The sequence below is a fragment of the Gouania willdenowi genome, chromosome 7, assembly GCF_900634775.1.
Source record: "Gouania willdenowi chromosome 7, fGouWil2.1, whole genome shotgun sequence".
NCBI lineage: Eukaryota > Metazoa > Chordata > Actinopteri > Blenniiformes > Gobiesocidae > Gouania > Gouania willdenowi.
Window position 1 is genome coordinate 33,592,566 of NC_041050.1, and position 24,815 is coordinate 33,617,380.

Below are 24,815 nucleotides of genomic sequence, written 5' to 3' on the forward strand. Positions count from 1 at the left end.
CCAACAGCAATGGCTACATGCTGCATATGAGAACAACTAAATATATACAGTATGTATATATATATATATATATATATATATATATATATACACACATATATACACACACACACACACACAGACATGTATATATCCAGATATATCTATAAAATTTGATTTACAAGCATAGCAATACATAAATGTAAATGATAAAAACCTGGCGATGAGTTTTTCATTAACAAGTAACCTTTATTTAAATAAATAAATAAATAAATAAATAAATAAATAAAAAGCTGCATGACTTTAGAGTTGCATCACAGGGTAAAACCTATACCAGTGTTTTCAACCTTGGGGTTGGGACCCCAGGTGGGGTCGCCTGGAATTTAAATGGGGTTGTCTGAAATGTCAAGTACTTGATAAAAAAAAATAAAATAAAAAATGACTGATTAGAAATACATTTTTTTCTCAAAATAAAGCAACATACAATCTTAAACAACTGTATTATATACTTAAATAATAATAATAATAATAATAATAATAATAATAATAATAATAATAATAATAATAATAATAATAATAATAATAAATATCTAAGCTGACACAACTTGTCACTAATTCTGGCTAATATTGTGTTGTATTGTTTATTTTATCTTCAGAGCACTATTTTTTTTGTGTCTTTTGGGTTTTTTCCTGTGTATTGCCTTCTGTTGTCGTTTTTATTGCACTTTATCTGATCTGATCTGTGCTGTGGGATCAATAAAGCTATTCTATTCTATTCTATTCTATAGTATTTGTAATACAGTATAACAACCATTATCAAAAACTACTTATAAAAACTGTATTTAGGGTCACCAGGTTCAAAATGAGTTGATTCAAAAAAGGTTGGGAACCATTCCGATCAGAGGGTTAAAAAAACAAGATAAAATAAAGATACACGAAGGATCACATTGTCATTGTTGTTTTTATTTTTATTTTTAGAAATCTACGACAACATGCATTGATTTTTCATGTAAACTACACAAAATAGCAGTGAAGTGGGTTTAATAACTAGCACGGCACTGACATATACCGCCCTTTTTGAAGTTGAATATTGCTCTGTGTGGATCTTGAAACCAAATAGATTTGACCGAGCTAATGTAAAACCTTAAGATTTATTATCAAATCATGCACTTCTCGTCGTGGTTTTGTTTGAGCGGCAACGTAAGCTCTAAATTAAAATCTATAATTGAAAATGAGAAGAATTTAGCAAAAAATATAAACCCTAAAGCCATATTTTGAGGGAAATATTTTAATGCTGGGGAAACATTCAAACTTCTCATTATTTACTGTATATTTTAGGAGGATTTTATTATGCTTGACGACAAGTAATAACCAATGGTCTTTAGCGTTATGGCGGTTTCAGATGAATGGTCAGTGCACACAGTTTATTTGTCAAAAGGTTGCAACGGTGAATTAAAAACCAATATTTTTTTCAAGAATGGATGCAACTACCAAATAAAATCAATCCAATAAAAATCACTACTGAATAAAATTACATTAAAAACTCAGTCCAATTATGTTAAGCTTCAGAGCTCAACCTGTGCAAAAAGCAAAGTAGGAGATCACTAGGGGGCATTGTTACACTGCTGGAAGAAAAAAAAAAAAAAAAATGCCTCCATAAAATGAAAAAAAAAAAAAAATACATGTATTACCATAGCAACAAGCCTTTTGACACCATGGTTGTGGAGTTCCTTCATGGGAAACCTTGAAAACATAACAGGTCAGTGTGGGTGATCTTTGGGGATGTTAATATAGCACAGACATGACAGACTACATGATTATAGATTTAACACTAAAGAGTTTTCCACTAAGTATTTTTTCCTTCCACATACCATGGAATGTATTGCTTGTATTAACTAAAGTGTGAGTAGGAATTGACAGACCTCACTTATCAGCCTAAAGTGCTTTGAGCCTTAGCTTGAGGTCAAGTTTACAGGTCAGTGAGGCAAAATGACTGCATACTGGGTGAAATCGTGTGATCTCATTCGCAGTGCTTTAGTCTTGTTCTCAAAAGTGTTGATGTCAAGGTTCAGGAGGCCGTATTCACTGCAGGTTCAAGTTGTAATTGAAAAGTTGGCGTCTTCTCTTTAGCTCAGTGAATGAGTCCAATACAAAGGGGAGCAGAGCAGAGGTATGGATGGACAACAACAAAAGATTCTGGTGCCTTTTGTGGGATCCGTTTTTAAATGCACAATTTACCTTGAGAACTTTTTCACAACTTAAGTATAGATTTCAATGTGCAGATGTGATTGTCTGTTTATTTGTGATAGCACAGCAGTGTTTGAAATCCTACCTTTTCGCATACATTGGCATTGGCCTAAGGTTTTGGGTGTTGGCCGGTACAGTGTAAAGACCATGAAGGACATACTATGACAAGTCAGATGATGTGCTGGCCTGGGAAAGAAAACAGCCTGTCAGCAGCCGGCATTGTTTGTGTTCGGAGGGTTGATTGATAAAGCATTAACAGGTCAGATGTGAGCATGTTTTTGCCTGAAAGATCAGAGATGGACGCTATGAGATGACACACAGCCTGTTATCAGTGATAAATCACACTTATGTGGTTAGGGTTCATCCACAGATTAACTCTCGTCTATTAATCTGGCGTTGAATAAACCTCAACACTTAGATTGTTTTGTTCATAAAATTAGACATAACATGGCTGACAAGTTGCTCTTTTCTTTTGTTGATGTTGTTGAGCATTTCATTTATTTGTGATTTATTAATTTCTTAATTGTTTTCTAGAATACTTCATTGGTTGATTGAAATAATTATCCATCCATCCATCTTCTGCCGCTTATCCATGGTTGGGTCACGGGGGCAGCATTCTTAGCATTCTCCTTGGCCACTTTGTCCAGCTATTCCCGGGGATCCCGAGGCATTTCCAGACATGATCTCTCCAGGTGTCATGGGTCTTCTTTGGGTTGCCGACCAAAGGGACGTACCCTTAACACCTCGCCAGGGAGGTGTCAAGGGGGCTTCCTAATTAGTTGCCCGATCCACCTCATCTAGTTTTTCTCAAGGCGATGGAGCAACAGCTTCCTCTGCGGAGAAAGGTTGTACCCACAATCTTGTTCTTTTGGTCATGATCCAAAGCTCATCACCATAGGTGAGGGTAAGAACGAAAATTGACCGATAAATCGAGAGCTTTGCCTTTCGGCTCGGCTCCTTCTTCACCACGTTGGATCGGTACAGAGTCCACATCACTGCAGACGGCGCACCAATCCGCCATTCCATCTTTGCTCCATCCTTCCATCACTTGTGAACAAGTGAACTCCTCCTTGGGGCAGGATCTCATCCCCAACCCGGAGAAGGCACTCCACCTTTTTGAACCACCATGGACTTGGATCTGGCGGTGCTGATTCTCATCCCGGTTACTTCACTCTTGACTGTGAACTGATCCAGTGAGAGCTGAAAGTCATGGCCTGATGGAGCCAACAGGACCACATCATCTGCAAACAGCAGTGACCCAATCATGAGGAAAAAAACCAGACCCCTTCAATGCCCTAGCTGCGCCTAGAAATTCTGTCCATAAAAAATTACAAACAGAATTGTTGACAAAGGGCAGTCTCTGGCCAAGTTCAACCCTCACTGGAAAAGAGTCAGACTTACTGCTGGCATTGCGGACACTGGTCTTACAGGGAATGAACTGCCCGTGTCAGGGAGTCCAATACCCTATACTCCCGGAGAACCCCCCAAAGGAATCCCAGAGCGACGCTGTTGAATGCCTTTTTCCAAGTCCACAAAGCATCCATTGGACTGGTTGGGAAAACCCTCAAGGACCCTGTTGAGGGTGAAGAGCTGGTCCACGGTTCCGCGACCAGGAAAACCGCATTGCTCCTCCTGGATCCGAGGTTCCACTATCCAGCGGACTCTCTTCTCCAGTAACCCTGAATAGACCATACCAAGGAGGCTGAGGAGTGTGATCCCTCTATAGCTGGCACACCTTCCGATCCCCCACCATCGCCCCGGTCGGCCAGTCCAGAGCCACTGTCCCTGACGTCCACACGATGTTGCAGAGTCGTATCAACCATGACAGACCCACAACATCCAGGTCCTTGAGGAACTTTGGATGGATCTCATCCATCCCTGGGGTCCTGCCATCGAGGAGCTTTTTAACCACCTTGGGGGAAATAATTAATTGTTTGTTAATCTAACAAACAATAAAGAAAATGTATTAATTTTGGCACTTAAGGTCTGCACTTCTGTATCCGTTGGAGAGAGAATAATTGCTTAATGTCATAATATTCTTTGACGTTTCAAATATGATCCATATCATTGCTGTCTTGCTTGTGGAATTCAGCACTGCATCAAAGACTAAACAACAACATTGTTTCAACACCGGTTTGTACCTGGTTGTACTTGCTTTGTACATTTCTGGCTGTCATGAATTCCATCAAACTTCTGAACTGTAAACTTTAAATATTGCTCAACAGATGTTAGTGTTTTCTTAATAACAGGTTTTTATAATGAATTTTTTTTAAAGCGATGGCTTTCTTTTGGTAGATGATTAATTGAACGCGTATTGCTTTTGTAAATGTTCCCCATGTTTCTGCATGGGTGACGTACATGCACCGACTCTTCTGGACAAAAATGCATACATAATGCAGGGCAAATAGTCAGGAGTGTGTCTCTCTGCTGGTTATCTGACATTCCACTGCTTTCACATTCACTGACGCAGTGAACTATTAGTCTTTTTTTTTCCACACACATTTTTGTCTTAAAGCCTTTGGGTACACGTAGCACTATATATATAGTACATGACAAGAGCCATTCCGCATATAGAAACATGCACACACGCACATACACACTCAAGCTTGTCCTTTGACCTCTCCAGCTTCCAAAATAGAGGAACGACCTTGTAGAGACTTGAGTCATAACTTGCAGTTGTTTACGACAGCACTCTTGGCTGTCATTCAATACATTCACGCACACACGCACACACACGCTCAGTGGGAGACCGAGGTGAAGAGACACACACTCAAAGTTTGAGGCATTCTCGAGGGAAGTGTTTGTCACTCCGTCTGCACAGCTTCATCCTAATGTGATCTAAAGCCAGACGATCCTCAATGACAGACCACTGACTCCATTCCTTCATTCATGGGTGAGTTTTATTACATATATATATAATAGTGCACTTTTTGGTCTAACGGGGACTTTCACTTTTCTCCCTTGGCTAACTAACACATTATATTCTCACAGATGTATAGAAAAAAATAACGGGTTTTTATTTTGCAGCTGATGCTGATAAAACCCCACTAAGCTACAAAAAAAAACAAGCACATATCATAATAGCCTAGCTTTGCTTATGCTGTAGTAAATACAGGTTTTAATTACAGGTTGAAGTTTAGAAAAATGATCACAATGTACGGTATTTTTTACTCTTAGTCAAAAAGTGTTCTTCAATATACCTTGTAACGGCAAAATACAATATAGTAGATAACAAAGTTATCCATAAGACTTGAAAAATAATTTCTCTCTTTAGGCTTAAAAAAAAAAAAAAAAAAACACCTATTACGCAATATAGCGATAAAATAAACATTAAATATAAACTTCAATAAATAATTGGGAAAGTTTGCATTACATCGTCCCATTCAGGAAGTCAAGCATCGGGGTTAGTTGCCATATTTGTTTGGGGGTAAAACAACATTAACGTATTGACTCCCGTTGTGACGGGTTTCACGATGCCGAAGAGCTGTTTGTCCAAAGTAAAAAATAATACAGAGATAACATTTTTTATATTGTCCCAAAAGAAAAAAAAAAAAACAAAGAAAAAGCTGGCTTTCCTTCATAGGACGGTCTGAAAAGTTGGAGTCTGGTAGGGTGGACATCGGTAAAACAGGTAACGTCTACATGTTCTCTCAACATTTCATAACCGGTAAGTGAACAGTTAAGATCTGAAATGATCATTTTAGGGGCATTTTGGTGGCTTTGGTTTTCATTCAAGATGGCAATATGTTGTATTTATATGTGCTGTAGCTCCACTATAAAGTACTGTACACTGTGATTAATGGTGTGTGAGGATTTTAACGCGTGATATTATCAGAATAACTTTTGAACACTGGTATATACTCACGGGGTTCAATTTATTTGGTAATTGTAAAGATTTGGGTATGTGAAATTGGGCCAATATTTTGGTTTGTTCATTCAAGTGTTAGCTGGGACTTTGTATGGACACTCAGATATCCCTAGCATGGATAACTTAGCCTTATATCAACCCCTGGCCTCTTCTGGTAGTGTTTCCTGATATAAATCACTCCTGTATTAAAATAAAGACGAGGCAGACAAGTTGTTTTCTCCGATTTCAAGATGGTGTCCTTTTATTTACTACCGCTAACGTCATCTGTGACGTAAGCCCGACTTCCCGAATGCTTTGGTCCTTTTTCTCTTTTCCTCATGTGTGACGATTTCATTAAAATAAAGCGACATCTCTAATGATTCCGTCACGTATGAGTAAAATTACTGTAATGAACCACTTTGGCTGTAAAGAGCAACTCTATAGCTTTCAGAAACTGGTGGAATCTCTCCATTTCTTACGTGTTTTTAAACTTGTTCCCAGAGATGCGTTCAAAGTCCCTGGGAAAAGATGTAAAAAGAGGAAATTATTGGGTATGGTCACCCTATCATAATGAGCCTCAGTTTTGAGTCCAGCTTGTATTTGTTTGCTTTTATTTTCACATTCAATTATTTGTGCTAGGCTTCTTATTGAGTGTGTTAGCACTACTCTCTCTGTTTTCCCGTGTAAGCAGACAGATGTAACCTATCTCTCCGTCTATTCCTCACTCACTGGGATGATATTGTTTCTTTGTTGTATGTTTATCAGTGTGTAGCTGTGTCATAATGAATGGGTTTGGAGTCCTCCATAGGACTGTAGCTGAGTAGAATGTAGCAATTAGGGAATGGTGGGATTCTTACCCCCCTGTGGATACATGGAGGGGTTTCATTGGACAAAATTTTACAGTACAGCAATTATATGCTTGAGAACAGGGTCAGCTTTGAATTTAAAACAGCTTGTTGTCTCGTTATTGTGGTGCTTTTTCAGATTTTTCCCCCCATATTGTACTGTATGTCTTGCAGGGCTTAGCAAAAAAAAAAAAAAAAGACTAAACATATGTAAATTTTATTCTACCCAAACTGAACTATAAAGAGAATTAAAACATTTTATATTTTGTCTCGGGGGGGGGGTTCCTCCACAACATCCATGACTCACTAGCATTGTGTGGTTTATCAAAGGCTCCGAAAAGACAAGTTCTAAATGTCAAGTGGTGAGCGGTTTGTTTGAGGGCACTTCTCTTAAAGCCTTAGATCCAAACTGACAGTGGATTCACACAGGAAATTTCATCCTGATCTGACACCATGAAATGGAAATCAAAACTTTCCAAAGTAAAGTTCTCCCTCGTGGAAACGCAGAGGAAACTTAGAAACAACTAGCTTGCAGTGTTACTTTTTCACAGCTCGTAAACCCTGTCACTCTGAGACAAGTAGAACCAGCATATGTCGCAACATGCTAGGCATGCTATCCCCACTGCCTCTAAAGAAAACAACAAGAGATAATTGACTCTTTGGAAACCCTATAATAGTATAATTATTGGCTGTTGCACAATAAGTTAAACAGGCGTTTCTCAAATGGGGGTACGCAATGGTATTACAGGGGGTAAAGAGAGAGAGAGAGAGTTGAATATTAACAGATAAAGTGTAAGTCTTGGTCCCACGTCAGGTGTGAGATGACCGGAAATTATAAAATCTATTCAGGAAGCACTAAATAATTTTTTTTTAACCTTGGCGTCGGAACCCTATGTGGGGTCGCCTGGAGTTTAAATGGGGTCACCTGAAATATCTGAAAAATCAGAGTAGATTTTTGAAATTATTTAATTAATATTCTCTCTTTTTTTTTTGAAAATTAAACCAACAAACAATCTTAAACAACATATTTCTATACTTTCACTTTGTGAAATATAAATCTAGGTCAACTAAAATGCAGTTAACAAATATCTGAGCTTTAGGGTCGCCATTAGTTATTGATATCAAAATAAGTTCACAATCCAAAAAAACCACTGCACTAAATACTGCTTTTTTGCACTTATTTACAAAATGTGATTCTTTAAAATGTGTGTTATCACTTGTTCATTCCATTATTAGGCTATATAGTTGTTTTTAAATAGATTTCTAAGCAACATGTTGTAGTTGGACAACGGGGAGACAATTAGTATTGCTTCAAAAAATATTACTGATAAATTATAGTTTATACTGGGGTTTCTGAACTGGTCTCACCCTGTGACCCACATTTTTGACACGGTCATTAAATCGCGACCCACTTTTATTTTTAGAATTCAACAAATCAAATTTAGTTTTTCAAAAATAGCTATTAAAACACACATATATAATCTTTTTAAAAACATAAATCTGTATTGTTTCCTGTGCAACATGCATTTCACAGCATGCCTGTCTAAAGAAAAGTTTCTTTCAAAATAAAAGTAAAGTCCAACATGCAAAACATTAAGTATTTATTTATTTTTGACCAGCTGTCCCGACCCACCAGTTAAGAATCACTATGGTTTATACTATACAAACATTTTTTAATTAAAATAATAGATTAAAATAATTGTAATAATAGCTTTTCCTGTCACGTCCAGTTTAGGAATAAATCATTTGTTTTTAAATGTTGCCAAATATGTTGTGACAGGATGAAGTATATATTTAGCTGCAGTCAGCATCTGAGCGGCTCATTGTTATCCATTAAGACCAGTGAGTAAGAGTCTTACCAGGCAGGGGGTGGGTTTGTCAACCACTTAACCAGTGAGCCACTGGGAAGAGTAAAACCCCAGTCACTTATAATCAACAGAAATGTGGTACCAACATGTAACGACTTAAAAGACATAATAAAAAATGCATAATTAGCTTCTTCAGTGGCAAATATGTCAAATGTAATGTTACATTTGTTTGGTTTGACGTCTATATTAGAAAATACAATATTAATTGCTAATCAAAGCACAATAATATACATATAAAATATGAATAGATAATCAAAGCAAAAATAATAAACATATACAATATTAATTGATAATCAAAGCAAAATAACATACATACACAATATTAATAAATAATCAAAGCAGAAATATTTACATACACAATATGAATAGATAATCAAAGCAAATAATATACATATACAATATGAATAGATAATCAAAACAAATAATATACATATAAAATATGAATAGATAATCAAAGCAAATAATATACATATAAAATATGAATAGATAGTCAAAGCAAAAATAATAAACATATACAATATTAATAGATAATCAAAGCAAAATTACATACATACACAATATTAATAGATAATCAAAGCAAATAATATACATACATAATATTAATAGATAATCAAGGCAAAATAACATTCATACACAATATTGATAAATAATCCAAGCAAAATTGCATACATACACAATATTTATAGATAATCAAAGCAAATAATATACATATACAATATTAATAGATAATCAAAGCAAATAATATAGATACACAATATTAATAGATAATCAAAGCAAAATTACATACATACACAATATTAATAGATAATCAAAGCAAAATTACATACATACACAATATTAATAGATAATCAAAGCAAAATTACATACATACACAATATTAATAGATAATCAAAGCAAAATAACATACATACACAATCTTGATAAATAATCAAAGCCAAATTACATACATATACAAAATTAATAGATAATCAAAGCAAATAATATACACTCATGCGTGCACACACATATACTTGATACCGACATACAGAATAATGTTTCAGGGGAAAAAATAAATAAAACCTTTAAATAATAAAATAAAAAAGCGTATAGAAAATACATTTTACTGCTCCCTTTCATACACTCTTCTGTAGCCCAGAATCATTAATGATAGAATGAACTTTATTATTGTGCCTTTGAGAGACTTTTATTACTCAAATACAAACTCCTGCTAATAAACTCTCATACATTTTCTTGATAATGTTTATAGACAGCATACAATAGTATATATAAAATAAGTACACACTAAAATACCCCATGTTGCACATCCACAACGTGTAATTCATCTACTTCTTCATAGCAATAACAACATACACAATTGATACATACACACATAGTATTATATATATTATACTGTATATACATATGTTATATATAACAACCAACAATACATTTTGTAAACATACGTGTCTAATGGATACAGGTTAACACATACTTAATAGTAAGTAAGTAATTTATTTATAAAGCGCTTTTTGCAGATAAAAAAATCACAAAATGCTCTACAGAGCTGTGGTGAAAATACAAGTGCAACATCATAATAGAATAATAAAACATAAATGGATAATAATACAAAAATGTAGTTCATGAATATTACAATACACACTATGTAGACCTGAGTTGTTAGAATATTTTGCATTGTGATTGAAAATTATCTCAGGCCACCTGGTAAAAATTCCAGGCATCTGATTTATGTGTTTTTCATTATTATGACAATGGAATGTTGCTAAAGGCGTAACTTTGGATTTTTTAGTCATTTTCAGGAACAAAAATCTCTATAATGTGAAACGACAGCCATGTTTAACCATAATATGCTATGATTCATAAACTGCGTCACTGTCAAAACAATCCAATCTATTTTGTGTGGGGGGAGGGAAATGCTTTAAAACGTACACACACAAAAACAAAAATGTCCTAACTAGTAAGAATGTAAAAGATATCCCTATATGCACATAATTCACATATCAGTATTCACAGCAGAGGCTCAACGCGGATTAATGGTTTAAAGAAGACGAAACTCTGACAATTTTACAGACATGAAAAAAGAGGGAAGTCCATACACTGTCTAATCTGCTCTTAATTAAAACGATACTCAGCTATGAGAAACATAAGGTCACAACTTGTACTTTGCAGGTTTAACTGGATCTTAAAGCAAATTGAAACTTTTGATTACCTTTCTGTCGTCCTGGTTTCCTTAAGCCGGATTTAAAACAAGGTATCAGCAGAAATACTTGTGGAGAAGTTCACCATTTTTAAAATAATATTCCAGAGGTGTAAAGAGTGCTGATATTTCCTACTCAAGTAGAAGTACTGTTACGTGATTCAAATTGTACTCAAGTACTATTAAGTGCTACATAAAATATAAGAAAAAAATGGCTCAATTAAATAGTACTCAAAAGTAAAAGTTACTAGTTCATTTCATCCCCCATGTTTATTTTTGGTAATAAATCTTGAAGAAAACCAAATCTTGCACAATTGGAACTACATTTATTTTCCACAAAAGCATCTGTATAACGAAAAAGGTTTGTCCAAATGTAGTTATTTTTTAAAATAAAATGAATTCAATTCAAAATAACTTAAAAAAAAAAGATTCTCAAGCTCTACATATAGCTAAATTTATGAACTTTAAAACTGAGAAAATAGCCTCCATTCAACGCTTTTTTGGCGCCGTACAGTTATTTTTTATTTATTTATTCAGTTTATTTCCGACATGGTTGCATTCACAGAAGTTTTATTCCTTTATTTTTTTTTTTTTTGTTGTCCATGCCGAAAAAGGAGACGAGAGAAGCATTACATTTCATCTGATTGCTCGGCTATGATGTGATTTTTTTCTAGTTTCACAATGTCCGTTGATCATTTCAAAACCAACAATAATAATTTACTCATAACTAATAAGTTACGGTTGGGTGATGAAATCTAACAAATAACTTTACCTCTTTTAAAACGTACTTAAGTACAAGGAAAATTACAGATTTGGAAATATACTCAAAGAAATACCAATAAAAACAACTCAATTACAGTAAAACGTGTGTACTTGTAATCCTTTACTGCAATATTCCCTGCTGCTGTGCAGGTTGTTCCTTCCTGCTGTGAGTTTGTTTGGGGCCTCCAGGCTTTTGTGCCTTAAAAGGATGTGAGCGCAGGCTTTTCACTCACTCAGCAATTTAATGATGCTTGGATGCACTGATCAGGAGATGACCATGAAGGGAATTTATTGGCATGCTCCAAGGATCAGCAGTCCACATTTGGAAAGCTTGTGAAATAATTACAGGAGAAACTAAGACAGGAAGTCAGGAGCACTGTGGTATGAAATAGAGGTGCCACAAGCTGGGTTTCCTTTACAGATTTTTGCAAAATAAAAGCGATATTTTTAAATGTACAAAGTATAATTGCGCTTTGAACGTGTTTCCATTTAAGGTTGTTTTGGGCAGGCGCGTCGTAACTCCAGAGAAATCTCATCCTGAGAGATTTACGCTTCTATTTTCCTTGTTTCACATAAGTATAAAGCTGATAAATGTCCCAGGCTCCTCTTCTGTCTACACGTACCGCGCAATGTTTTCTAGGAGAGAAGTGGTCATGTGACCAGGTACTTTGCGTCATGTGACCATGTACATCACAATCTGTGGCGTGTATTTGCGGAAAAAGTGTTTCCACAACGCTTTTGCGACACATTTCAATATCGAAGCGTCTCAAATTCTTCCTCATGAAAGCGTAAAAAACTTTTTTGCGATATTTAAGTGTTTTTTTAAATTCAGGTGTTTCCATCACCAGTTTTTATTGCGCTAATTAGATTATGTGCTTTTCCAATGGCAGTGGGAATGCCGCTATTGCCCTCTCTTTTCATATTCTCCCTTTAAAAACTCTTACCATTCCTTAAAGCTGATAAACGTCTCGATGTCCCGTCCTAAGCAGTCTCACTTCCTCCCACTGCCTCTCCCAATTTACCAGAAGCCACGCCTCTACTTTTCTGCACGTGTATCGCGAAACATAACAAGGTCGCATTGGGTTGCATTGATATAAGTCAGGGGTCTGCAACCTTTACTATACAAGGAACCATTTAACCTCATCTCACCTGGATTAAAGTCCTCTCGCAGCCAAAAAAATACCTTCTCAATAAAGACAATACCAGTGTATTAAATTCTATACAGTTAAAATTATGTAGAACAATGTTTGATTTAATTTGACTTGATTTATATTGATCATGTAAATGGAAACTTAAAAAGAGTTAAAAATAAAATTAAATAAATTGACATCAAGAAATAAAACAGTATCTTGCATCTTCAAATTCTTACACATCTCAGTTTACATGAACACAACGTTATATAATAAAGTTTTTTTTTTTTAGTTAATGTATTTAAAGGGCTACAAAAAGTAACTTGAAGTTTGTTAACATGATCATGTGATCAACACATGCTAATTGCTCATTTCTTGCCACACATAAAGTATGCATATTTAACCGGCACATTGGTGGTTTAATGAATCTGTTCCCACACAATTAAAATCTCTATTTTCTTCCAGAATAGTGTTTTTGTTGGTTTAGTTATTATACCAGGGATTTAAAACTGAAGGTTAGCCACAGGTGCAGAAAAGTTAATGGTCTGTAGATGTTGCAGGAGGTGAAGTAGGAAGGTGCTGAGTCATTGCACAACGTGATTTATTTTTGGTTAACAATATCTCGATTTTAAATGTCATTAATCATTAATAGCCTCTGTAAAAAAAAACAACTCTTTATTTCAATGTTTTTTTTTTTTTAAGCTATGGGGAGCCATTGCATAAGAGTCAATGAGCCACATGAGGCTCCAGAGCCGCAGGTTGTAGACCCCTGATATAGGTCTATGGGTCAGGTAGGAGCCAAAATCATATTTACCTGTTTGCTGTTGTGACGCGCGGCCTTGTTTCTGTGCACAGTTCTACATTCACTTTGATTGAAGTCAAAGCCTATTGGCTGGGCGCAATCAGCGATCATTTCCATTTGTATAAGGGTCTATAGGACGAAGGAGGGACTTATGTACATTAATGTATATGAATGACAACTGGCTGTAGACCATAGTAAAAGACTAATTAGGTATTTTTTCACATTTCAAAAGAATCATATAGTCACAGATTTTTCAGAATCTCCGGATATCAGCTTTAAGTACATGTCACGTTCTGTGATGTGTGTTTGCGGAAAAAGTGTTTCCATAGCGCTTTTGCGACACATTTCATTATCAAAACATCTGAAATTCCTCCTCATGAAAGCGTGAAAACGTTTTAGTGACATTTGAGTGTTTTTTTTTTAGATTTTGCATATTTCCAAGGGTAATGAAAACTCAGCTACTGTCAGGAACTCAGTGTGTCTTCTGCCTGTCCTTCAGCCTTTTCAAACATTTGTTGACAGATGTGTTAGTATCAAACTTTCACCCGTCAAAGGATTACATCTTAGTTTCTGTGGCGCTGTCTAAAATAGTCGCAGTGAATCTTTCTAGCGTGGATACCAGCATTCCTGTTACCATAGTGTCTGGCTTCCTGCCTCTCAGCTCCACCAGTTCCTAACTACCGAGAGCAGAGGTCGTGACCGCGTCAGCTGGCAAATGTTTTGTGAAATCAACGCCTCACTCGGGGGGCACAAATAACTTTGCACCCTGTGTGAACTGAAGCAATTGAAGTCTCTGTGTTGGGCACCAGCAGAGTGCATTGATTTGGGATTTTAGTGCAGTCACGTAAGCTCCCTTAGGTTGGCTTGCAACCCCCCCGTTGCTGCAGTTTCAGGAGCTTTAGCACCAGTTCAATTGACAATAGGCAGCATTCCTCCTGGTGAGTAAGGAACATGGTTTGTTGGCACTTGAAATGCTCTCCACAGCATTCATCTGCACTTTTCTTTTTGAACAGTGATGTGTTCACTGCTGCGCACTTACTTTGAGACCAAAACACAGAAAAAGACTTTTGACATCTGAAGCGCCTTGAAGGTGACAGCATCGGTTGCAAGACTCTGAAGTAAATTTTCTTGATGTGTGGTTATCTCCTGAACATTTGTCAGTAGTCTGGTCTGTTATGGGGATTTTAATGAGTTGCATGACATATATGTCAAAAAGATGTTCACTTATGGAAGAAAGCAGTTTTTGGGTAAGCTGAATCCATTTTTAATTGGATCCACATTGGCAAACCAATGGTTCCCACTCAAAATCAAGAAATCCAAGATGGCCACCATCCGTATTGCCAATCTTCTCATAACTCAGATATCTACATCAAAAGTTTGAGTTCAATCATTGTACATGTTGGCAAGTGCTGCAAATTACCCATCATAAGATTAATGCTTATGCATGCACCAGCATCACAATGAATATAATCTTCCTGAGAAATAAATGGTAAATGGTAAATGGACTTGATTTTATATAGCGCTTTATCACCACACTGAAGCAGTCTCAAAGTGCTTTACATATCAGCTCATTCACCCAATCACTCTCACGTTCACACACCAGTGGGACAGGACTGCCATGCAAGGCGCTAGTCGACCACTGGGAGCAACTTATTTTTTTATTTTTATTTTTTATTTATTCAATTTATTTCCGACATGGTTACATTCACTTTTTTTTTTTTTTTTTCTTTTTTTTTCTTTTTTGTACATGCCGAAAAAGGAGACGAGAGAAGCAGTTTGCTTATCCGGGTCCCGTCCCCTGTTTTACCATCGCAAATTTACATGGGTTTACATGTCTCTCTGGTCAAAACATTCTTGATTTCTTCTGAACGTCCTTTTTTGTGTATTCTCATCTGTAGTCAGTGTTGTCCTCTATCTTTGTTCGTGTTGGCCTTGTTCCCTGTTACCATTCCTCCAGTTCAAGAATAGTTCCTCTTTAGGGTTCAGTGTCTTGCCCAAGGACACTTCGACACATAGTCAGGTACTGGTATCGAACCCCCAACCTCTCGATCAGAAGACGACCCACTACCACCTGAGCCACGGTCGCCCGATGAAAAATGAAAATAGATATATTAATTCACATTTTGATGGGGATTTAAATCATATCGTTTAGCCTTTAAAATGCACAGTTGTGGCTGCAAAGAAATCTCAATTTCAGCCTTTTCCATGTGCAAAGTGTTGTGGTGGCCGTCTTATATCTTGCTCTGGATGTAATTTACAGTATTTTAACTATTACGTGACAATCCTTGTCCCCAAAAACCTACATTTAGCCACATTTCTATGTCTAAGAGAACCAAAGTTCTCGTAAGATTGAAATTCGCAATTCGAATGGCGGCCTTCTTGGATCTTGCTCTTAGCACAGTTTACGGTATTTCAACATAAATTGTAGAATTCCTTGGCCCTGAAAACCTATAATTTGCCACTGAAATCGTGCTTCTCTGTCAAATAGAACCAAGTTATGCTGGGCTAGACAAATTTAAAATAAAGACATTTTTGGTCATAAATGTTCAATGTTGATTATTCACAGGTGACCATATTGGATTTTACAATATGGCATTGCCAGTCAAGATTACTGTCAAATAGGCATCATATTTAGAATCCCTGAGGTCCAAAACCTTAGAAAAGTGTTTTTAATTTAAATACTGTGACTTTTGGATGGCTAGTAATAGAAAAAAATGTTTTTGGGTGGCTGCCATTTTGAATTGCCCAACTTGGCAACCCCATTGAGAATTGGCTCTGGCTCTTGGCAGATTTGAATTCAGCAGGTGAAAAACATATGCGTGCTAAATTTCATGCTTGGAGACAAATTTGTACAATTCTTCCCCTAACAGACCAGATGACATTAGATTTTTGTAATTTTCTGATTCTGAAATTCCCACTAGTGCTCATTTCAAACCAGATTTGATCAAAAATCTTGTTTATGAACCGTGTCTTACTGTACAGCAGATACGTGCGTGTGTTGAGATGCATTCTGGGAAAAACAGGAATGAAGAAATCCGCTATGATGCATGACTTTCATGCTCATACATGTCGCAAAGCTTTAAGGCTGGGTTGGTTCACATTAACCAGGAGAGTTCCCACTGACACACAGGTGAAAAACAGAACTTCAAAATTCTGCTTCTGATGTGAAGCTTACAAATATTACAGTACAGTGAGACATTTTACTTTAAGGAACCAACGATAAATTCTAATTAATGAAAAAAAGGACAAAATTACACCAAAACATTTATAATATACCCATTTCTGGTGTTTAAGATCTGTCATAATATTAATAAAAAAATATGTTTGTTTCTATATCACTGTAAATTAAGAAGTTTACACTCAAAGTGAACATGTTCTTCCTTTTTGAGTAACTTTAACTAATAGTTTTTGACTAAATGAAATGACATTTGTTTATAAATAAGCATAACTTAAAAACACAACAAGTACAACTTTAGAATGAGTTAATTACATGCTCAAACTGACAAAGTCCTATTGCTTCAAATAGGCATTATTTAAAAATAAACTTAATTCATATAGCACTTCAGTATAACTGTTATCAAAAAGTACAAGTAGTCAGTCATCCAACCTTTAAAAAAGTGAACAGTATTAACAGTGATAGTAAAGTTGTTGAACTTTAAATATTAGATGTATTATCAAGATCAGGAAACAGCAAATGCTTTTATATCTGTTTGACAAATTTACGATAATAAAACAAGCACCGGTAGTAGATCATTAAAGCTATATTTGCCTTTACTTGTTTGATGTGAAGTTGATTTATGAATCATTTCCTGCAGCTTTATCCTAATGTCACCTAGACTTCTATAGTGTTTGGATGTGTTACATACTGTACATATTAGGCCTATATAGTTTGACAATCATTTTACTCATCTACAGCCCTTCTCTTTCACAACATGCTTTGAACATTCTGGAGTCTTGTTCATATGCTAATGAGTTCATTTCCCATGGTATTTTTCCTCTCCTGGGCACTAGAGACCTGGAGCTACCCCTCCCCTCTTTTCTGTCTGTTTTCATTTTCCTCACACCCAATAGATTTCATTCATGACCAGGGTCACAGCCTCACTTTTGATATTCTTGCACAACATTTTTTGGTGTTCTACTTATTTGGCAGGCTTTGATTTGTGTCTGTGTTATGATCAGGCCAAGTAGATGTTCCTGTAACATCCGCTAGCGTCTCTCAACTTGTCTAAAATGTCCCCATAACACATAAAGCTGCTTAAACTGTAGATAACCTTTATTTTCAAAAGTATGTCAACCTTTTTTTTTTTTTTTTTTTTAACTCTACAGTCAAGTAAAAGTTGTTGTTCAACCAATCAGAGTAATGGTACTTTTTCTGCAAAGCAATGCTAAAACGACCTGTTATTGTAAACCAACTTAGCAGTGATTTTAAACCGATTTATTGTTTTAACCAAGAAAAAACCTACAACATTTTCCCTTTCTGTGGTTGGTATTTACAGACAAATAATCGCGTATTTTGGTAACATACCATAAATATTGGTATTCAACAATGGCCCGACAGCAGCATTTGATTTAAACTTAGATTAAAGTTGCAGCAGTAAAAACTGGCAGCTAAATCTTTCTTTTCTTTTCTTTTCTTGTTTCTTTTTTTTCCCTTTTTTTTGTGAACCAGTTTTTCACCATGTGTCAGATTATTCACCCACTTTTTCTGAAGGGATGTCATGATGATGATGACCATATGTCAGCTGTGTGGTTCTAGTTTCATACTGGCATGAATTGCCAATCTGACAGTGGCAAAATGAAAAAAAAAAGTCTTTTTTTTTTTATTCTATTTGAAACTTGAATTGCTCATACAGAGTTCAATGTAAAAAAATCAATAAAATTGAATAAATATGATAATAAATACAGCAACCCTGTGAAAAGGAACAAGGGGATCAGAAAATGGATGGATGGATGGATAATAATAAATAAATAAATATAAATAAATACATGAATGAATAAATAATAGGTTTATTGTCTTTTTTCTTACCAAAATATTATATCATATCGATCTTGTGAAACACACAGTGTTCATCGTAATGTAAACCCAGTGTATCGTTCCACCCCTACCCTGAAGACATTGTGTTGATTTACGAGTCGTTTTTGGCCGATTCTGGATTGGAAGAGAATATAAATTAACATAATACGACAAAAAAAATGGCACTGTGTCCAAGGTGTAGTCTGCTTTGCACCAGATTTAATCTGGAATTAGGCACAAGCAAGACCCCTGTAACCCTCAACAGGAACAGGTGGGAAGTGAAGATTAATTAATTCATATTGGATGGTATAGAAATGGTAAAATATCAGTAATAAATTATTCCCAAAAATCTCCCCAAATTAAACAAAAATCAGTCCAGAAATCAAAGGACATTTAAGTATCTGTCATTACTAAGATGTTGTTGATGCCTTCCATACTTCCAACAGTAATGCTGTTATCCTGCTTCAAACATGCGTCTATTTTGTGATTGAACTGGTCCTTATTTGACATTAATTTACCTGCTCATGTCTGTTCTTTTTTAAATTGACTTTGGGGAGGTGGTCTTATAAGACTTCTAAAGGTCTTCTCTCTCTCTCCTGCACAGTTATGTTCTTATAACCACTGTATATAATATGCTTTGTTATTTGTGCAAATAAAACTTAGCCCTTAAACTACAATGGGTTTGCTGTACAGGATGAAATGGGTATAGAAAACAAGAGAATATATTTGAACCTGTCTTGGTAAACAATAAAAGATGTTTGTGGCATTTAAACTTCTTTAATAACATAACTTAATAACATTTAATAACAATAGAAGCATTTGTTAATTGCTCTTCCAGAAAGGACCCAGAGGACATATTGCAAAATCAGACTCAACAGTCAACATGCTTTGTTTGAAACTTGGATTTGAATGTGAGACCTGCAACCTTGCATTTAATTACAGCCTGCCAACACGTTTAGTGTCTGTGTGGAAACATTTATTGACCTGATTGATGGTTTGGATTACCTGTTCACATGCAATAGATATCCAGCAGAGTGCCTGCTGTGCAATTCTGCCACACTGTCTCTCACAGCTTTTACTTCTTTTTAGAAGCTCTGATGCTTTTCTCATACCACCTCCCAAACTTCCGATTTACTCAGCAAAACCCCTGAAACGCCGCCTAATGAACCTTTTCAATTGGCCACATAAACCAGAGCAGACGTTTTCATTCATGGGGTTCCAAAAATGCAAATGAAGCGAGAGCCTGGTTCTTTCACAGGGAAGGCTCACCCTGTCAATGCCTGTTCTTCAACATGAGTTCAACTTGTTGATGGGATAAATCCTGTGTTAAGCCACTGTAGTGCATTTTAGCTGAAACATTAAAGTAGTTGGATTTTGTGCTTCATCTACCTTTCTTCAATGTAGTTTTCTATAAGGTGCGCATAAGTGGTGCACGGGTGTGCAAAATAAATTATATGCACCAGAGTAAACGCTTTGTTTTTAAGATTGAGAATACATGGTGGAGGTGAGGGAAATGAGTGACAGGAAAGTTTGGACACCTTTTGAATTCATTTTTTTTTTTTTTTACTGATAATTTAGTAATAATTAATGTAAGCCAGTGGTTCCCAAACTTTTCACAGTTCCCTACCCCTTCAGACATTTACCCTGAAGCCATGTACCCCCTACTCCTGCACACTTAAAAACATAATAATATATTGTCATATATAACGTAGCCCTAGAGCAATGATCTGGCCCTTTAAACCAAATAATTCAGTTGTAGATAAATCAACAATGATTTCTCCGATATCTATTTACACAAATTCAATGTATATTCCACAATATTTGGAGAATCGCATTTTTCCCATGACTGCAGTCATTTCAAATTTAAAATTGTTCAAAAAGGTAAATTTTCCCGCAAATTTTTAACATAGTTTCCACAAATTAAATAAAACTTGGTCTCAAAATTAGTGAATTTTGATAGAGAAAATCCTGCTTGGATATTGTTGGCACCTTACATACTTTATGTATGAGGTATACGTTGTGTAAAGTACTAACTTGGGTACATAAATCAATGTTTTTTTTTATTTCTATTCACGTACCCCCTATGGCAATTTGCGTACCCCACATTGGGAACCTAGGATGTAAGCAACAAAAGCCCCTTGGGATCCAAAAAAGCCAGCTCTTAATAGAAATAAGAAGCTGAAATCATTATCGCAGATTATGAGCCTTTGCTTATAAAATGCCATTAAAATGTTAAAGAAGCTCCATTAGTTTGGTGTTTCCACCTCCAAAGAAACACTGGATTCAGTCTGAACCATGACAAAAGTGTTTGTTGTTGGAAAAGTGTCTGCAGACAACCAATGAAATGTAATGCTGTGAAAATCCCATAAAATTAGGTTTTAAAAACTTCAGTCATCCAGCTTTTGATTAGCATGCCAACAATAGAGAGTAGCAGATACCCATGGATATCCAGAACCACATCTTTGTTTCTGAGGAAGTTCCTTATCTTTGACAAGGCTCTCATAGTGACTCATGAGACTTCTCCTGACATGCTGTGGCAAGGCAAGGCAAATGTATTTGTACAGCGCATTTCATGCACAAGGCCATTCAGTGTGCTTTACATGGTTAAAAAGTGCAACAGAAAACATTTAACAGTTTAAAAATCAATAAGAACATTAAAATCAGTAGGAAAAAAAAACATTACATTAATTATAATATGATTAAAAATCTCCCTCTCAGTCATACGCAGTAGAGAAAAAGAGTGCCTTCAACTTGGATTTCAAAATGTTCACATTGGATGCTGGCTTTTGTTCCACATCTTTGCAGCATAACAACTAAAAGCGGCGTCACCATGTTTGCTGTGAACTCTGGGCTCCACTATCTGACCTGTGTCCATAGATCTGACTAACATCTCACAACTCATTCACAGATTTATACACCAGCAGCAGAACTTTAAAGCTGAGTCTAAGGAATGTATTGTATTTCTATTACTAGATTAGAGATGTTTTCACATCAGTAATCCTTTTGGATGATACTCATTTTAACAAACTTTACAAGATTTTTTAATTCAGCAAAAACTGGAAGAGAATGTTCTCCTGATGACTTTTTCTGTCTTTCTTTCTGCTCAGAAAACCTAAATACCCTGATGTTTTAAACAAAGTCTTATTATTCAAAATGACAAGAAGATCGTTTCTGTCACATACAGTACGTGTTTGTAGTGTGAGAACACATGGAAGAGGGAATGCAGCCACACTTGATGTGCGTATGTTTCAAGACCAGGCAAGTTTTGCTCTAATGTGAGTCTTAAGCCTTGGGAGCGTGATTATGTGAATATACCTGAAATATTTCTTTCAGAGGATTTTCTTCTCACATTAGAACAATTGCGGTACAGTTAATCCAACTGAACAACACATTTACCAATCAATCAAAAAGGGTGTTACAGATATGTGCAAATGATTGTTCACTTCTGGAAGAAGGCATGATAATTTGTACATGGGTTTTTTGAGTAGATACTGAATGCATTGTTTAATGGGATCCACGCTGGCAAACCAATGGTTTCCATCGAAAATTAAGAAATCTAAGATGGCCACCATCCCTGTTGCCAATTAGGATATTTTGTCATAACTTTGGTTCTATTTGACATTGACGCATGATCTCAGTGGCAAATTATAGGTTTTCAGTAAATTGGTTGGAATCTGAATGTAATTTACAGTATTTTAAGCTATTTCATGACAATCCTTGTTCCCAAAAACCTACATTTTGCCACAAAGATCATGTTTTTATGAACCAGAACTGAAGTTATGGTAAGATTGAAATTTGTAATATGGATGGTGGCCATCGTGGATCTTGCTCTGAGCACAATTTATAGCATTTTAAGATATATTATTGAATTCCTTGACCCTGAAAACCTGTGTGTGACTGTTCATCTTCAAACTGTCTCTGTGATGCTTCACTCTTTCTTGTGTAGAGTCTATATTGGAAAGACAACTTTGGTTTTCTCTGTACAGAAATATATTTTTGTAACTTTTACATCCCTTACACCACATGTGTCAAATTCAAGGCCCGGGGGCCAAATCCGACCCTTTGGAGCATCCAATTCGGCCCACAGGAGAATGTAAAAATGAGAATCATTGTGTTAATAAAACTCAACAGTTACAGTTTTTCCGTTCATTTTTAATGTAAAATTTTTGGAGAGAAAAAAAAAAGTTCTTTACATTTTCCTCAAATTATTAGATAAAATTTTCTTTAATGAAATAGAAATTTGTCACAAAATCTAGGAAATTTCAAGTGAAAATCCTGTTGGGGCTGATGGAAATTAGCCTATGGCTATAATCTGACATATTTCCATTTATTGTATGTTCACTGATATGTACTGTTGCTATTTATATACATAAAATACAATACAATATATCCAGGGCTTTAACTTAACTTTTGAGATCACCAGCCAGCATGGCTAGTAGATTCTTAATTTTTTTCCCAGCAAAAATAAACTATACATTATGAGCCACAGAATAGATTTAAGCGTTCATGTTTTTTAAAATTGTTTTTATTTTTAGTTGCAGAAATACATTAAACAGGTATATATACAGTATATATAAACATTTAATTTAAAAACAATGTTGTATCAATACCTAAAAGGTGCAATATGGAACTTTGGGTGTGTCGGAGAAGTGAACCTTTTATAAAGTATATTCTCATACCTTAATAAACAAACATTACTCTCTGGAACTTTGTTTGAAGTTAGAAAGAATAGAAGTAATCAGTACTAAGAAATACATGTACTGTAGAGAATACATGTTTTACTAACATTCATGATCTTCAAATGTAAACAAAACCCACTACCACGACCCAACATCCATTTAGTAATAAAACTCCTCAATTTCTTCTTCTTTTCAGAACCTCTTTCATCTACATTTACCCTCATGTCGGCAGCAGCCTTACTTTTTTTACAGTTCAAGTTTTTCAACACCTGATAAATATCTCCACATGTTTGTTTTTTCCTAACTAATTTTACTACTTAATTTCAGCTCCTATTGTTTGTTTTGCGCAGTTTCGTTTGTCTTCTCTGAGAACCAAACCATAACAAACACGCTAATGTAAGCACGTACCTAAGTCCTATGGTGTTCATGGGAAATGTAGGATTAATACAACCGGCAGAGCTGCCAGATATATATTACGTTTTAAAATCTAACTACACACAAAGTCCCTCAAAATTCTTGGCGGAATACACCCCAATCTGGCAACAATGACTTGTCGCATTGTTTACGCAGCCTGCCGGTTCAAACAGACACAGTGGTATTTGTTTCATTCTTCATCAAAATGTCTAGTAACGCTACAATGTTACCCGCCAAAGTAAAATTTTACCCGCAGTTGGCGGGTGTTAATTTAAAGCCCTGAATATATTGATCACTTAATGCATGGATATTATTGGTTGTATATATATGTCAAAGTGCAAACTGGGGCACAATAATGCTAAAATTACTCATTTTATCGCATAAAATCTGTGGCCCACGAGAGCTCAAACTGCTCCGTATTTGGCCCCTGAACTAAAGTGAGTTTGACACCCCTGCTTTACACCTTCTGATTTTAACACCCAATTATAGATTCAAAAAAGATCATGTAATGGAGCATTTAAAGTCTGCACACAAAGAGTGTGTGTGTACTTAGAGAATCTGTTATAGTCACATTGTGAATTTGCATGCCAGACGGGCTCCTGTTTATTGAGTAACATCTTCACGTGTCATTCCACAACTCTCTGTATGACAAAGTGCTGAGTGCTAAACCACAGCTGCCACTGCGGCTACACTTTGATGATTGACGCTCAAGCTGTATACAGCATGTGTGTACATACCAGGAGCTCTGATGTTGTATAATAGGAGGATGTTTGAAATGCATTTGATGGTGATAATGTAGTTGTGCGTTTATTATCTGTATCTTTTTGGAAATGATGTAACCAGGGTGGTAAATCTATGTCAAAGAGGGTCACAGACCCTGCAGGTCATTGCCGTCTAGGAAAAGTGATATGAATTCTATCAAATTTATGATACAAATAAAATGCCATTAGGTAGAAGTATGCGAAGAAGAAGCTTTGTGTCCTTAAAATTGAAATAGATACAAATAAGGAACAGCAATGCTTGTCTGCATTTCA

At 35.7% G+C, this 24,815-nt stretch overlaps 1 protein-coding gene across 5 annotated transcripts in view; it reads left to right on the forward strand.

Moving 5' to 3' along the window:
* Positions 1 to 4,795: 4,795 nt before the first annotated feature.
* Positions 4,796 to 24,815, forward strand: part of LOC114466567 (neural cell adhesion molecule L1-like protein) — a 102,136-nt gene continuing 82,116 nt past the window's right edge. For 2 of the 5 annotated variants that reach the window (XM_028452098.1, XM_028452101.1), the window contains exon 1: positions 4,933 to 5,119. The gene's annotated coding sequence lies outside the window, so the exon portion shown is untranslated. Of the gene's footprint in view, positions 5,120 to 24,815 lie in introns of all 5 variants that reach the window. The other 3 variants (XM_028452099.1, XM_028452100.1, XM_028452096.1) reach the window with 3 other exon arrangements.